Source organism: Pinus tabuliformis, chromosome 4_1, assembly GCF_031772625.1.
Source record: "Pinus tabuliformis cultivar Carrire ecotype Pingquan chromosome 4_1, CPIR1, whole genome shotgun sequence".
Classification (NCBI taxonomy): Eukaryota; Viridiplantae; Streptophyta; class Pinopsida; order Pinales; family Pinaceae; genus Pinus; species Pinus tabuliformis.
In genome coordinates this window covers 763,858,278-763,875,353 of record NC_142303.1, presented here as the reverse complement: position 1 = coordinate 763,875,353, position 17,076 = coordinate 763,858,278, and positions in this window count along the sequence as shown.

Genomic DNA, 17,076 nt, shown 5'->3' with positions numbered 1-17,076 from the left:
TGTCTGGTGAACTGTGTGTTGTCATTTATATGTCTGATGTTTAGGGTGAGCACTTCACCCATATTCAGGGAAATTAAGCTTTTTTGATGAATTGAAGAGTGTTAGACTAGTTAAATAGATTATGGAGTTGGAATATAGACGTTATGTAGTTAGAACGATGGGAGTGAACAATGGGAATGTTGATTAAATTTTTTACTATAATGAAAGAAAATAACTATTAGAATTTAATGATTAAAATTAAATTAGTAAAATGAAATTAATTATTCAAATTCAATATAGTCAAAGAAAAATATTTTAAATTAATTTGATTTAGATTGTAACTATTAATTTATTAATTATTCAATTTGATAATAAAAAAATAACTACTTTAAGATTGATTAGGAGTATGAAATTGAAAATGGAATATAATAATAATGATTAACATGATTATGATTATTATTTTTTTGTAAGCTTGGTAGGACTACATGTTCATCATATCCAACTTCTCACGTCGACCAAGGGATAGTACAAGATTTAAACCCAAGACTTCTAGTTTAGTGAGACTTCATTTCCATGACCATTGCCAATTGAGCCATCCCAAGGAGACAACATGATTATGATTATGGTTAAAGTTGAATTAAAAAATTAATAAATAAATAATCAAATTAACAAAAAAAAAAAATTGAATAATAAAGATTTTAAATTAAATTAGTTAAGAATAGGCATAGCAAAAATATATATAGAGAGAGAGAGAAAGAGATAATAAATGAAATTATTCAATTATTATATATAATAAAGGGATAGTATAAGGGGATGGGATTAGAATGATATATATTAATTTAAGATTTTTCAAATTAGAATTAATGTGGAAAAAAAAGAATATATATATATATATAGATAGATAGAGAATCATTCAATTATTATGTATAATAAAGGGATAGTATAAGGGAATGGGATTAGAATGATATATATTACTTTAAGATGGGTCAAATTAGAATTAATGTGGAAAAAAAAGTAATGAAATTTGAACTAGTTTAAAATATTTATTTATTTTTGTTTAATTTATTTTCATTTTAACTGTATTTAGAGTCAAAAGATAAATTAAGAGATTTTAGTTTAAAAGAAATTAATAATAATCCACATGGTAACTTAGATTGAATAGGAAAAGAAGATGTGAATATATAGGACTAAAATATATTTAATTAGAAGAGGGAGAATTGAATGAACCAGGAAGGTTGAGAAGAAAGAAGGATAGAAAGAGGAGTAGAGGTCATGATTAAGATGCATTATAATTAGTATTAGAGGGGCCGCATTTGGAAGATAGGAAATAGATAGTGTGTTTCCAAGAATGGATTAATTGGTACCAAGCTTATCAATTAAAGTTGCTATAATGTTTTTCAATCTAGAGGGCTTTCCTGATGACAGGATTGGAATGAAAGGGGAGAGGCAAGGATTTTAGTTTTATCAAAACAAATGAGATGCTTGGTATTTAGAATATTTTCTATTGTAAATTTGATTATTTATTTATTAATTCTCTAGTTCAACTTTGACCATAATCATAATTATGTTAATTATTATTATTATATTTCATTTTCAATTTCATACTCATTAATTTTAAAATAGTTATTTTTCTATTATCAAATTGAATAATTAATAAATTGATATTTACAATCTAAATCAAATTAATTTAAAATAATAAAAAAATTAAGATAATCAATTTGAATAAATAATTTCATTTTATCAATGTAACTTTAACCATTAAGTTCTAATAATTATTTTCTTTCATTATAGTCAAAAAAATTAATCAGCGTTCCCATCATTCTAACTACTTAACGGCCATATTCCAACTCCATCTTCTATTTAGCTTCTATGATCCATATTACATTAAGAAGAGTCTTTTCGGTAGATATCACATAGGAGAAAATTTTGCCAATTCTTTTCGAACCAACTAGTATGGTTCATCATCAAGACTAGATGGAGATGCAAATCATGGCACGGGCTTAAATAGAGGACGATGTAGAGACCAAAAGATCATATAACATCTAGTTTATGAAAAATAATATTTTAATAATGATTATCAAGATCAAATAATATTCCTATAGCCACTAGTTTAAGAATAATAATATTATAAATCATAATAATAAAAAATAAAATAATAGAAATAGAAATAATATTAATAAATAAAGATTGAAAAACATAAACATTAATAAGAAACAAACAATCCAAGTCAACCAAATACAAGGAACAAGTTTAAATATATATATATATATATATGAATGAGATTTAAGATGTGATTAATGAGTCAAGATCCTATAACATAAATAATAATTAAAGGAGACTAAAATTAAAAAAAAAGAAATGAAAAGGGATGATTTAAGAATAATAATTACCTAATTGTTAGTTTATGAAAAATAATATTACAATAATGATTATTGAGATGAAATAATATTCCTATAATGACTAGTTTAAGAATATATATATAAGAAAGATTGGAAAACATAAACATTAATAAGAAACAAACAATCCAAGTCAACCAAAGACAGGGAACTGAGTCATATATATATATCTATATATATATATATATATATAAAGAGGAATCAAGACATGATTAATGAGTCAAGATCCTATAACAAAATTAATAATTAAATGAGACTAAAATTAAAACAAAGCAATCAAAAGGGAGGGCAATTTTTTTTAACGGATCAAAAGAATATGAACATTAAATGCAAATACCTATATAGAAAAAAAATTCATAAATGGAAACATCAAACCCTAAAAAACAGAGTAATCTGCAAACAGAAACAAACTAGAATATCTCAACCATCATCTTTATTTAAATTATTGGGCCTTTTTTCGATTTCCAAGGCCTCCATGAATTTACGATGATGGAAATGATTAACCTTAGCAATAAACATCATCAAAAAAATTTAATATGCCTAAAGATGGGTGAAGTATTCACCTTAAACAGCCCTTGGTTGCATGTTTGGGCTAGGTAATGCAGGATATCCCCTTGTTGCCATCCTGAGCCCGAGCCTGAGCTTGGTTAATTGAGAAGCTCCCTTAGGCATGTCTTGTCATTAATAATTGAAAAATTGTTTTCAATATGCTTATGAAAATTCACAGTCATGGATGTATCTCAGTCAAGCATAATATTCTGTTCATCATCATTAGGCTCATTCTAAGTGCATCGGTTTGAGATATTTATTGGCTGCAATCTTGAGCTATAGACTAAATCTTTGGTGTCCTCCACATCTTCAAGGGGTTCTATGCCTGCTTTGGGCAGGCCACAGGACCTTAACCTTTTTAAAACCCACACTAATTTTAATATTATCAAGAGATTGCTGTATGTATTTTGCTTCATCCTCTTAACTTGGTATTTTATTGGAACTACAACCATGGAGGACAAAAATACGATAGATGGGTTCGAGATACTTATTGGCTACAATCTTGAGCTATAGACTAAATCTTCGGTGTCCTCCACATCTTCAAAAGGTTCTATTTCTGCTTTGTGCAGTACCTGAAGTTTTTAAAAACCCATACTAATTTTAATATTATCAAGAGACTGTTGTATGCATTTTGCATCATCCTCTTCACTTGATATTTTATTCGAATATGCAATTATGGAGAAGAAAACATAAGATAGATCAGTATTGTCAAACACATCGAAACATAAACAATTTTTTTGTGACTTCCTTAATAAGTTACTGGAAATCAATTATGCTCACTGCATCTTTCTCCAGACTAAAATGTAATGTCCTAGGGTAATTTTACCCTTGGGTTTATTATTCTAGCAAGGGTTTCTATAAATCAATCAATCAGATTATATGACTACAACACATATTCATTCATTTGACAGAGGATATCACTGAGTAACATAAAGATATTCAACAACAATACATATCTCCAATAAAAATACAAATTCCTCAATAACACAATAAGATGGGACTAAATGTTCAAAAACAATAATCCACCAGAGTTGTAATGGCTATATTCAATAAAATCAACATTGACAATAACACTCTCCAATCCTTTGTGCTATTATACCATGCTCATCTACTCATCTAATGTTTTTATGATCTTACAGTAATAGGAGGTTGAGTTTCCATGGAGCTAACGAACAAGCCTAAAATGTTGAGGGTCGACTTTATATTTTGGAGGAAAATTTAATATGATTTGAAAATCAAATTTTCCTCTTTTGAGGTTGACATGAAGAACAGTTTGCACGTTAATTATTTCAAGGGTTAATCAATAAAATGTCTTACATTTTGATTAAATATTTCAAGGGCTAAAATATTAATTATGAAGATTGACCATGGCTACAAAATTCAACACTTCCTCTTAGCTAGGAAGGTATTCATAATGACTATATAGATGTTCCCATGTTGACAGATTTCTCTAGGAAAAGGCCATAAAAAATCCAATTGCCATAATCTAGGAAACAACTTTGACACATGGTAAGTCAACAACATCAAGTTACCATAATTCAGGTTGGTACCTCAAACCTATGGTATATCCTCACCATATTCTTGGTTGGTTCTCTAGACACATGGTGCATCATTTAGCATCAACTAGTCACTATAATTTGGGTCTATCAAACACGTGGTATCGAGGGTAGTATTTGATTCACCATCATTCGGGTCAATATCTTTGACACATGGTGAATCTCCAAAGGCCACACTCTAACTAAGTAATTTGAGGCCTGATGCTAAATGAACTTGATGCTCTAGGACCATTCTTCCCCATTCGAGTCAACATACTAGACACAAGAAGAATGACTACCCTCTATTGGGCCATTCTCCCTAATTTGGGTCAATATACATGACATAGGGAGAATATTAGTTCATGATTCTATCTCATCAGCACTCCCTCTCACTGAGAGAGGCATTCTCAACAAGTCCAAGCTTGCCCCTGAAGTATACATGTAGGCTTCATCTTAGGGCAGATGCTTTTCCAAGAATAATATTGAAGTCACACTAGTTCCTTTTGTACCATGTCTAAATACTGGATCTCGCTATGTTTGGACATGTCATCATGATAATCACATGCACTTGATCAGGACAGTCCTGAGAGTAGCCTCTGAAGCCATATTGCTTCTCAAATTTCCAATCCAACTACAATATACTCAACTTTTGCAATAATGAGTGCGACAGATGTCTACTTCCTGCTCGTCTAACGAATCACAACGAAGCTCAAATTGAAACAATATATTGATGAACTCTTTTTGTCTTCAGCAATATGAATTTTTGAATCGTTGCAACTGTACTTCATTGTTTAATTAACATCCCAAACCATAACTTACTATGGCATGACCAATTGTACTGTGATGGTACTCCAACACATGTTAAGAAACATGCCTTCATTAGGGGAGTTTTGAGGTCTAAATGGGCCTCCTAAGGAAATTATAAAATAATAGTGGAAATAATAAAATAAGAATAGATTACATCATCAAATTTTAGAGGGAAAAAATAAAAAAATAAAATAAAATAAAATAAATGTTTTTTCAACTTATCTCCATGTGGGTTTTCTCAAATTTCGAGTGGCAACATTCATTGGATTCATAATTTGATTCCTCATCTAAGGAGTACCCATGTTTCATACTTTCGATGGACCCTACTACTCGAAAACTGAGAAATAAATGAAAAAGGTGATTGCAATCACGTTTTTTCATGTATTTCTCATTTTTCGTGTAGCAGAGTCCATCAAAAGTATGCAACATGGGTAATCCTTGGATGAGGAATTAAATTTTTCATCCAACGAGTACTCCCGCTCAAAATTTGAGTAAAATCATAGGGAGATAAGTTGAAAATAAGAGTTGAAAAAATAGTTTTATTATTTTATTATTTTTTGATATTTTTACTTTTTTACTCCAAAAATGGTGAATCATCCCCCTTGGTTGACATCATCATCTTGAATCCTATTGGTTCTTATAAAGTTTATTTTGGTTGTACATGTTTCTTAGGAGGCCCATTTTAGACCTCAAGCAATGGGCTTTTGGAGGCTTAGGTTTTGGAGAGCTAGCTTTGGGGTCTCAAACAAACAAACAAGAAGATGACTTGCTTGCTCCCTTTGAATTTGGATCTCTTCTAGTACAATACATATCATTGATTTTGAGAAGGTCCTCTTGTTACAAGCTTAGCTTCATTCTTCCACTATTTCCATCTATTGCCTTAACAACCTTCGCTATGTACCTCCAATTCTCACTAGGAGGCCATAGAAGAACAATTACAACCAACCAAAGGATAAAAATACAAGAGACTAAAAACAATAATAATCAAGGAAGAAAGATATAATATACTTATCTTTTGAGGATAGTAGGGAATGTCAACTCCTTCTTGATCTCAACCTTTTTGCAACTTTATCAATTTCATCCTTATGATGTCATTCCTTCCTTGCATGAGCTAAGATTTCTTATTTTAGTGGAAACATTAATCTAGATCTATCGCTAGGGTTTTCTACACAAACCCTAGGGTTTCATTACCCTTTAATTTAATCTAGGGTTTACAAACCCTAATATTTCAATACTCATTTTACACCTTTTGCAATTCCAATAGACTTTGCAATGTGTATATCCAATTGTCCAAAACCATAGATTCATTCCACATCATACTTGATTTTTTCTTCAACATTACTATCATTTCACTCTAAAGATTTATCTTGACCCAAGCAGCCTATACTTTATCATAGCAGTAGTAATAATAAGGGTGTAGAATTTTGTAGAATTTTTCTACAAATCAGCTAGCTCTGATACCATGTAGAAATTTCCCACCTGTAGATCAACCTGGTAATGCAATGTACTAAAGCAAAACACTTGATCTACTTCTACAAAAAAATTAGCGAAAGATTAATCAACCATGAGCAACATCAATAAGAACACATATAACTGATAAGAAGGAATCAGTCACACATAACACAGAGGAATTTACCTGGGGAAAGCACCTGCCTAAAACCAAATTTCTGTATTATCATACAAGTGGAAATATAGTCTGGATTACACAAAGCCTTAGCTCGGAAGCTATCCAGCTCTCAGTACAATCCGTCTGCCGCTCATAGATAGTCAAAGGCTTCTCACAAACCTTGTCCTCTACCCTCCAAGCCTCCTATTTCTATGCACAATTTTTCCTGGGTCCTCCAACTGTAACCTGTGTGATTCTCACCTCACACACAACACAGACCTCTGAAATAACTTCACAAACCTGAAGGAGATAAATCCTCATCATGGATGGGCTTCCTTTATAGAAAAATTATTCATCTAACTAATAGTACATTGTCCCTTCTCTGATCTCAACTGGGTCTCTGTTTGAACTGACATGCATCAATTATCCATGAGAGAATACACAGTTATCTGAAAACAATAGTTGTCATATGCATGCAAGCATCAACAAACTATATCTCATTAATTTAACAACTTGTTAAATTAATCTAACTGAACTTGACTAAGTTAAACTAAGTCAACTGATATTCTCAATATAGAACTCATCCTTAATTCCTCAATCAGTGGAGCAAATCAAGGACACATTCCCCAATTAGTGGAGAAATAATTGCATGTTATCACAAAGACTTTAGTTTTCTTTTCCATAACTAATTAACTCATGGAGAATTAATTAATTAATATTCCAAACTGTTGGTAAGACCAAATTCGAATTTACTTCCTATAGATAGACCAGGGACTGCTATAAATAGGAAGGGGCCCAGAAATGCTATTTTTAGTAATTTCACCTCTCACCCAAGGTGGCCAAAATGCTCATTGGCCAAACTACTATTTTTAGAAGTGCTACTTTTCGCAGTTCTATTTTTAGCACTTTCTAAATTTAGCATTTCTTATTGCACACTTTTCAACACTCCCTCTCAACAAGAAAGGTTTCCTCTCGAACCCAATCCTGTAACTCTGGAATGTTCTACATGCAACACATCTACCAAGTGTGGTTGCTCCAGCAACACTCGGAACAAAAAAACTCCCAACTAACCTCTCTGTTGGGCTAGAAACATACTCTGATGCTGAAGCTCTACCTGCTGCTGAAAAGTGCTCCCTCTCTGACCTCTGTGCTACTGCAACATCCTCATGCATCTCGCACCATTGCACCCTTCTCTGTGCTACCCTGCACTGTGCAACACAATTGTGCCTCTCACATTGCTGCAGCCTGCATGCTATGCGCTGTCCTGGGATTCCTTGCATTGTAGCTCTCTCTGCCGCTCCATCCACATCTGTCTCTACCCAATCAGTCAGTTCCTACTACTCCACATTGGGCTCCCATAGCAAGGTCTCATCTAAGAGGTTGGGTACCTCAAGGATCCTACTCCTCGTCCTTAGGACGATCACTCTATATCACCCCACCTCCTACCTGGAGGTATGGCTGCATGTGATCCCTCTACGCACCTGGCTTGAAGTTTCCCCCTATTGGAGGTCTCTGCATGAGTAGATGTCTCTACTCGATCTCCACTCAGCTTCCCTTGTTGTGGCTACTCCACAACCTCCTAAAGTTGTTGCACCAATCGTGGCTCCTCCACAATTGTCTGAGACTTCTTCTGGCTCTACATGTTAAGAGGTAATTTACTCTCCCTCTCAACCGCCAAGTATCTAACCTTTACCTTTCTCCTCAAGGCTTTGCATGCATCTTGTACCTCAAGTGCATATAGGTTCTTGGCTAGCACACCAATCTATTTCCACTTTCCCGCCGTCACGAAATTTTCTAGAAAAAGAGCTAATTTTAAATCAGCGATATCTCCCTCATCCGAACTCTGATTCAGCCAATTTTTATTTTGATTTTGGGTATTTTTCTGCAAGGAATCAAAATCTGTTTTTTTTTATGAAAATTTTGTACAGAAATTTTCAGATCTGCTCTGCAAACTCTCGACCCAAAATTGAAAACTTTGAAATCTCCTCTTCTTGTATATTGTTCTTCCTTGATCACCTGTCCTCTGATACCATGTAGAATTTTGTAGAATTTTTCTACAAATCAACTAGCTCTGATACCATGTAGAAATTTCCCACCTATAGATCAACCTGGTAATGCAATGTACTAAAGCAAAACACTTGATCTACTTCTACAAACAATTTAGCGAAAGCTTAATCAACCATGAGCAACATCAATAAGAACACTTATAACTGATAAGAAGGAATCAATCACACATAACACAGAAGAATTTACCTGGGGAAAGCACTTGCCTAAAACCCCATCTATGTATTATCATACAAGTGGAAATATAGTCTGGATTAAACAAAGCCTTACCTCGAAAGCTATCCAGCTCTCATTACAATCCCTCTGCTGCTCATAGACAGTCAAGGGCTTCTCACAAACCTTCTCCTTTGCCCTCCAAGCCTCCTATTTCTATGCACAGTTTTTCCTGGGTCCTCCAACTGCAACCTGTGTGATTCTCACCTCACACACAACACTGACCTCTGAAATAACTGCAAAAACCTGAAGGAGATAAATCCTCATCATAGATGAGCTTCCTTTATAGGAAAAATTTTCATCCAACTGATAGTACACTGTCCCTTCTCTGATCTCAAATGGGTCTCTGTCTGAACTGACATGCATCAATTATCCATGAGAGAATACACAGTTATCTGAAAATAATAGTTGTCACATGCATGCAAGCATCAACAAACTATATCTCATTAATTTAACAACTTGTTACATTAATCTAACTGAACTTGACTAAGTTAAACTAAGTCAACTGATCCTCTCAATATAGAACTAATCCTTAATTCCTCAATTAGTGGAGAAAATCAAGGACACATTCCCCAATTAGTGGAGAAATAATTGCATGTTCTCACAAAGACTTTAATTTTCTTTTCCATAACTAATTAACTCATGGAGAATTAATTAATTAATATTCCAAACTGCTAGTAAGACCAAATTCGAATTTACTTCCTATAGATAGACCAGGGACTTCTATAAATAGGAAGGGACCCAGAAATGCTATTTTTAGAAGATGTTATTTTTAGTAGTTTCACCTCTCACCCAAGGTGGCCAAAATGCTCATTAGCCAAACTGATATTTTTAGAAGTGTTATTTTTAGCAGTTCTATTTTTAGCACTTTCTAAATTTAGCATTTTTTGTTGCACACTTTTCAAAAAAGGGCACATCTGTAAATCACTTATCTTTCTTAAGAAGACTTTTAGTCTCAACCTTGAAAGGGGATTTTACCTTTTTTCACTATGCAATGTCATCTAATGAGCTTCGTCTATCAAAGTGATAGTGGTTTTACTGCTTGATGTTTATAGTATAGATTTCAGGATTATGTGCCCATATAAAATATATAGGTTATATGCAATGCATAGCTTCATAAATTTTATTGAATAAGGCAAGGTAACAATGTTCTGTAACAATGTTATGCTTAACCGTGCAATGCAAGACATATCACTAACCATATAGCATCATAGACTTGCATCTTCAGTGCTTTGTTGAACTCACATAGGTCACTGAATTCAACTCATATTATACTCGAGTACGCCGAGATATGTATCTAATATTTTCTTATAGTTTCATAACTTCCCTTAATGGATTCTCCAGAGGTGACTAGATTAGATTAAGATCACATTCCTACTCTGATATCAGTCCTTTCAACCAAGCATATTTGTTGTCAAGGCTTATATTGGTGGTCATTTTCTCTAAATGAGGTTTACAATAATGATGCCAAATTGAAATCTTTGATCACTGTAGGTAAATTGAGCAATGATACATACTTCTTATTTCAAGCATTAAATCATAGAATTCTAGCTTCACTAGCTTGCATTACGACATGTAACTCATCATTGTAGTATGCATGGAAACAAAGTCAAGCTTGCTCATAACAGATATTCAATGCTTCAACTAAAGCATCAATTCTCCTTAAACGCATTTCCCTCTTGTAATGATATAGATTACCACACAAGTCATCATTCATTTATTTTTTCAATTTGATAAGGTTCAACAAAAATGCATATCCATGCTTTGCTATGAGTTTGAGACTTCTCGGCTTCTGAGAATTTTTTATTTCAAGCAAATCATCCTTTTCATCAAAAAATTGTTCTTCTTCAAGAGCTCATACAAGGGTTTCATTGTGGAATGGTTAAAATACTCTGAAATAAAAGTACTTGTATCCTTTCCTATATGTTACTTCTTGGTCTCATTGACGCACGTCCCATATTAGCCTCCAAACTATTCAAATGTAATGCCAAAATCCTTGGAAGTGGTAAGTGCATCATAATCTCTTAGAAACACATCCTTCCGCAAAGTATCTTTACAGGGTATAAGTCCATGAGGTGTCCACTAGAGTTTGTAACAGGTCCTTGACCTTTGTATTTTATGAAATTCAGACTCCTTCAAGACTAGATATTTATTTTGGTTTTTTGCATAAGAATTAGGACTTCAGCCTAAAATGAGATTATTCGACCTTTGCATCTGAATATTTTACCATTGATCGATTAGCAGATTGATTCAGATTGGAGTGATTCATGGTCATACTCTAGTACACCACTAAAATGAAAAGAAAACAATGATGCATCTTTATTTATTGCAATTTTCTACTCCATTGGTCACATATTCTTTATATTCATCATATTTGAGGCAAAGTGGCTTGTTTAAATCTCTTCTATTAGTCCTTGTCCCGAACATATTTTGAAACACTTGAAACTAAGGAAACCATTTAGTCCTACAACAGTAAACTCAACTAGCTTTGATTGAGATTTCTTGATTAGACTTGTTGATTATTGAGGCCCACATATAGGCCCTCAACCTTCTTGAGATTTGGTCTGAGGATTAAGCTCAGGAACCTTGACCTTCCAACTTTCTTGGCCTACAAACTAGGATGTTTCGAACTTCACTATCTATTTCAAGATATGAAACTTCAACATTCCTTTGGTCATTTCTACCATTACTGAAGGTTCTTAAAAAGTATGCAAAATTGAAAAGGCTACTTTTTTCACTGAGGCTCTTTGTCCTCTTCTCTTTGGATTGAGGTTTTTCTCTAAGGTTAATTTCAATCCTTTGAACTAGGGCTGAGACCATTCAAAACTAGGTAGACTAACCTCCTATCAAGAAGATGACTTATGAATTCTCAAGTAGTAATTTGGACTATTGTTGTAGAAGGATTAGGTCTCCTTATTCATCACTTCTCTTTCAAAGTTTAGCTTTGAAACCATGTTGAGCTTTCAAGCATGCTCTAAACTGATAATTAGTTCTTATGATCTCTTCTTATGTTAATCTTTTCTTACATTCATATTTATCATAAAGAAATTACATAGAGGATGTCAATAGTAAAACAAAATGTCAGAAGGATCATAAAGAGACAACCAAACAAGAACACAAAATTTTTACCCTAGGAAAGCACACTTGGGGGAAAACCCAACAACCTTTTCCTTAGAAAAATTATCGAAGTTCAATAGAGATACATCTGATCATAGACAAGGTAAAACAAACCAGCAATATAGCTAGGTAAAACTTAGTCAACTTCCCTTACATCAAGTTAGTCTTTTTCCTCAAACAATTTTGGCTGGTCTTGCTCAGAACTCCACCTCCTCAAAATTTGGCCCTTGTCCTTGCCTCATAATTGGGCCCTTGCCTCAGAGTTCAGTCTGATAAAGATCTATCCATGATGTCTATCTATCATAAGATAAATTTAGCTACCATAGAATTCTTCTTCTTTTATAGGAACTCAACCTCCCTTCTATTCCCTTCATTGATGTACAAAATATACTACGCTCCCAAAAAAGTGATCTGAATTAGTGGTGAAGAGGAGAGACGAGTTGGCTTTATATAATGGTTGGATGATCCCAAGTGAGGTGTCTAGAGTGGCTGGCTGACCTAAACTTTTGGAGGGTTGACTTTACATTTTGGAGGCAAATTGAATATGATTTGAAAATTCAAATTACCTCTTTGGAGGCCGACATGAAGAACAATTCAAATTTCCCTCTTTTGAGGTTGACATGAAGAACATGTTACATAATAATTATTTCAAGGGTTAATCAATAAAATGACATGAAGAACATGTTTTACATTTTTATTATATATTTCAAGGTCTAAAATATTAATTATGAATACCTACCATAGCTACAAAATTCAACAACTAGTTAGGGTTGGATCACCTCCACTAAAACTAGTTAATGAAGAGAAGCGGTCTTAAAACCCTCAAATCCTCAGGCTAAAAGACAATAGATACAAATTAATCCATTTGATGATCCAAATGATTCTAACTCTCTTGTATTCATAGATTCCCTTGTGGGTGTTACTCCTTAATTAATTGATAGGGGTTTGTGGCAACCCCCAACTTTGGCCTTTTTTCCACACCTGCCCCAAAACTTACCATATGCTCCCCAAACATTGGTTATTTTAGGGTTTTCCCCTTTATCAATGACTATAGCCTATGTGGATTGATAGGCTACTTCGTCCCTTAGGGAAATTAAACTATTGGGGACATTACACAAAACTTTCCTCACTACTATCCATCTCATTATTTATGCAGGGATAATCAGTATTGTAGCTACCATTCTGAATCATGAACTGATTCACCGGTGTCTTTTGCATCTTCTAAATACTGCTATAATTGTGCTTGTGATGGGCCTTCTTGCTTTGCAATTTTTGAAGATGGGATTACTTTTAAACCCTTCAATACAATGATCATGCTCTAAATACTTTTATCCATACTATCATATTGATACACTTATAATCACTTTATGTGGGTGGTGTTCTAGAGAGCGTCATCTGCACCCACTGCCTTCCTGATTCATGGCACTAAATGAAGCTTCATTGGCAACCTTTGTTGAGAAATGACTTAGTGGTGACTATGACCTTGGTAGTTGTCTTTGGGGTGAGGGATTTTGTTGCACTATTACATTTATTTTTAGAAAACATTTCTGTCTAGAAACCTTCATCTAGATCCATTGTTAGATTATCTTAAAACCAACTATCCAAACAAACACATAAGATCTAGTTACTTGCTAGAATTATTAACTCTTGCATGCAGCGGAAAATGAGAAAAGCAATCACACACAATGCACAATTATTTCTGCTCTTCTAGATCATTCAAAATATCTTTAGAACTTACAAGATCTCACTAATAAGGAAAATGGAAAATGGATCTGATAAATTAACAAAAGAACAACAAACCTGGAAAAATTTCAGTTTGCACAAAAATCAAGGCATATCTGCACCAAATGTGTGCCTTACTTTGCAATCCATACGATTGTATGGAATCTATATGGATGACTATATGACCTATTCTACTGGGTTGTATGGTTGATTTTCTCCTTATTGTTGACTGGTTATCTTTTCCTTATTGAACTACTATTGAAAGTCCTCGCCAATGGTTGAAATCAGATCTTTGATTTTCTTCTTCACTCACGTGATTTGTGAAATGAATGCTCTCTATGTGTAATGGCCTAGGGGGGGGTTTTTTGCCCTATGGTTTTTTTTTAAACTAGGGCTTTCAATAAAAGAACAAAAAAATTCATTCATTCATACAACAATGGATAATTACTTCATGTAATCTATAAATCATTCAATGGTAACAATAGACATACATGAATAATTTAATTATTATCAACAATAATACAATTTTCCTTAAGTCCACGATAAGTAAGACAGACTGCCCAATAAACAATAAATGTAAACAACCAATATTCCACCAATTTAATATTGTTTGCAATGAAACCAAATCCAATATAACTGAGTTCTATTCTTCCACATAGAATCATATATTAATTCATATCCTATATTAATTCATAGGCATTGGATAATCACTACAAAAGGGCTCAACTACCTTCATAAGGGGACATGCATGTAACGATCCTAGTCATGTGATCAGTATTATTCCTTTTTTTTACTTTTCTTTCTTTTGGTGGGGTTCAAACTTTTCTTCTTTTTCAATATTTTTGTTTTTCTCTTTTTCTTATTTATACCCTCTTTTCATTTTTAATTCTTTTTCTTTTATTTGGAAATCATTGGCAAATTGACAAGTATTTACAAAATAAGATTCCTGAGATATAATACTCAATTACCTTGAGATCCTATAAATTATAGGACCCTAACACGGGGGTGTCCATGGTAGATTGCTCGATAGAAAGAATTGTCTACTCCAAATCTTTCTCAATGAGGGATTTGCATTCATATAATAGGTAGGAAGAGTGAATTGTGCTCTAGGAAGAGGAAAGAAATAGATCCAAATAGGAGCAACCTATATTTTCAAAACAATGGCTAACTTTTTTCTTGTATGCTGGACAAGGGAAGGTATGATTACAAAGATATGAAGTACAAGCATCATTATTTAGTGAAGGAAAATTTCTAGTTTCCAACTGGATGATATCTTGTTTGGTGTGGATTAATTCAAAAGCTTCTTTGGAGTTGAAATTACTATGTGAGAGTCCCCTTCCACTACTACTTTATTCAATCCTCTAGTTTTCATTGTTTGAATCCCCATTTCAAGTACAAAAATATTTGTAGCATTATTGTTGTTAATTCCCATTGATGTTTCTATTACATGGAGCAGATGACCCATGTGATCACTAAATATGATTTGTTGGCTAAGTGGGTCCTGACCCAAGTTCATAGTTAATTGCGCCAAACAAAACCCTACACTACTATCCCTTTCGGCATTAACCCGCGTAGCGCAGGCTAAAGTCTCACCCCCTACAGTATGGGGGGATGTTGGAACCAAGTTTCCACATCCAAAGATTAGTGTGATGTATTTTATTGCCCTAGATATGCCTTTGCATAGATCTATAAGCCCCTAGTGCTGAGTAGTGCAACTTTAACGGTCTCTAGACCTTCACGAAGGTCTACACTAGGTCTTTGCGACCCTTAACAGTTGAATTACTGCCTTTTGCATATTAGAAAATAACCCTAGATCTGAGCTCGCGTGGATCTACTTAAGTATTTAATAAACATAACAAAATGTCGTATAATCTTCGCAAAAGTACTTAGCATGCATTGCGTACAGTTATTAAGACTTATCCCATAGAGTCACGCACTAATAGATCAATATTTCATAAAGACATTATTCATTCACAGCATATATCGCAAGCATAAATAAACAGAAGTAAATAGATAAACACAGAAATTATTCAACAATATGTTTTTAATTATCTTCAATATGGGGTTATAGACTCAAAACTGCACTGCGCACTCAGCTGCAGGGTTCCTTGCACTTAGTTGTGGACACTACTCTAGGCCTCTGCGCACTCAGTTGCAGGGGTCTTCGCACTTAGCTATGGACACTACTCTAGGCCTCTACACACTCAGCTGCAGAGCCTTTTGCTCCATTATGACTCACTTCTCTATGTTATCTTCGATCGACCCATTACCTCCATCATCATCAGATTATGCCTTAGACTTTCTAACACACACCTATTTATACAATCCCATGGTCCGCAGACCATGGGTGGATCTCAAAACTGACTCAAATTTACATAGACAAGGGGCTAAAACCCCTTTCACTCCTAATTACCTACGTGCTTTGCATCCACAAATCGCAGAGACTTTACATCTTTTACCAAAATTTACATCAAAACTTGGGTTTTTAACCCCAAAACTAACCCAGGGGACCTTATCCCAATAGTCCTCCAACACAAAGTTTGTGACTCACGCTCGAGTCACTCAACTAGCACTGCGATCTTGGTACAGTGATCCCCCAGCTCCACCTGCATGACTACCACCTCAGCAGCGCTCTGCGTAGCTGCCTGCTTGACCTCTTCTACTAGCTGCTCTGTAGTTGGTCCTTCTGCGGCCAGCTTCATCCTTGTTGTGTCTGTTACAAGCCCGTCAACTTCTCCCAAATGTTGGTTGTGACTTGGTAGGCTTCTTCTACCCAAGGTCCCAACCTGACCTTAAGAACGACCTCCTCCTTCTAGGCTGCTTCTACCTGTGCGAGGAGTTTCTTCCCCTCCTGTAACTTGGCAAGGCACTGCACTGGAGCAATTGAGTGTGCCGTCGCCCAGACCTCATCATACTGCTTTTGTAGCTTGCGAACCTTTGTATTCAATATCTACAAGTTTGGGTCTTCATGCAGAGTCGTCACCAATTCCATAGCCTACTCAAATACGGTCAAGCAGTCAGCGACTACAACATCCAAAGTGGCCATCCCTTCTTTTAATGTGGCCCCACGCTACTCCCTGACCTCGGG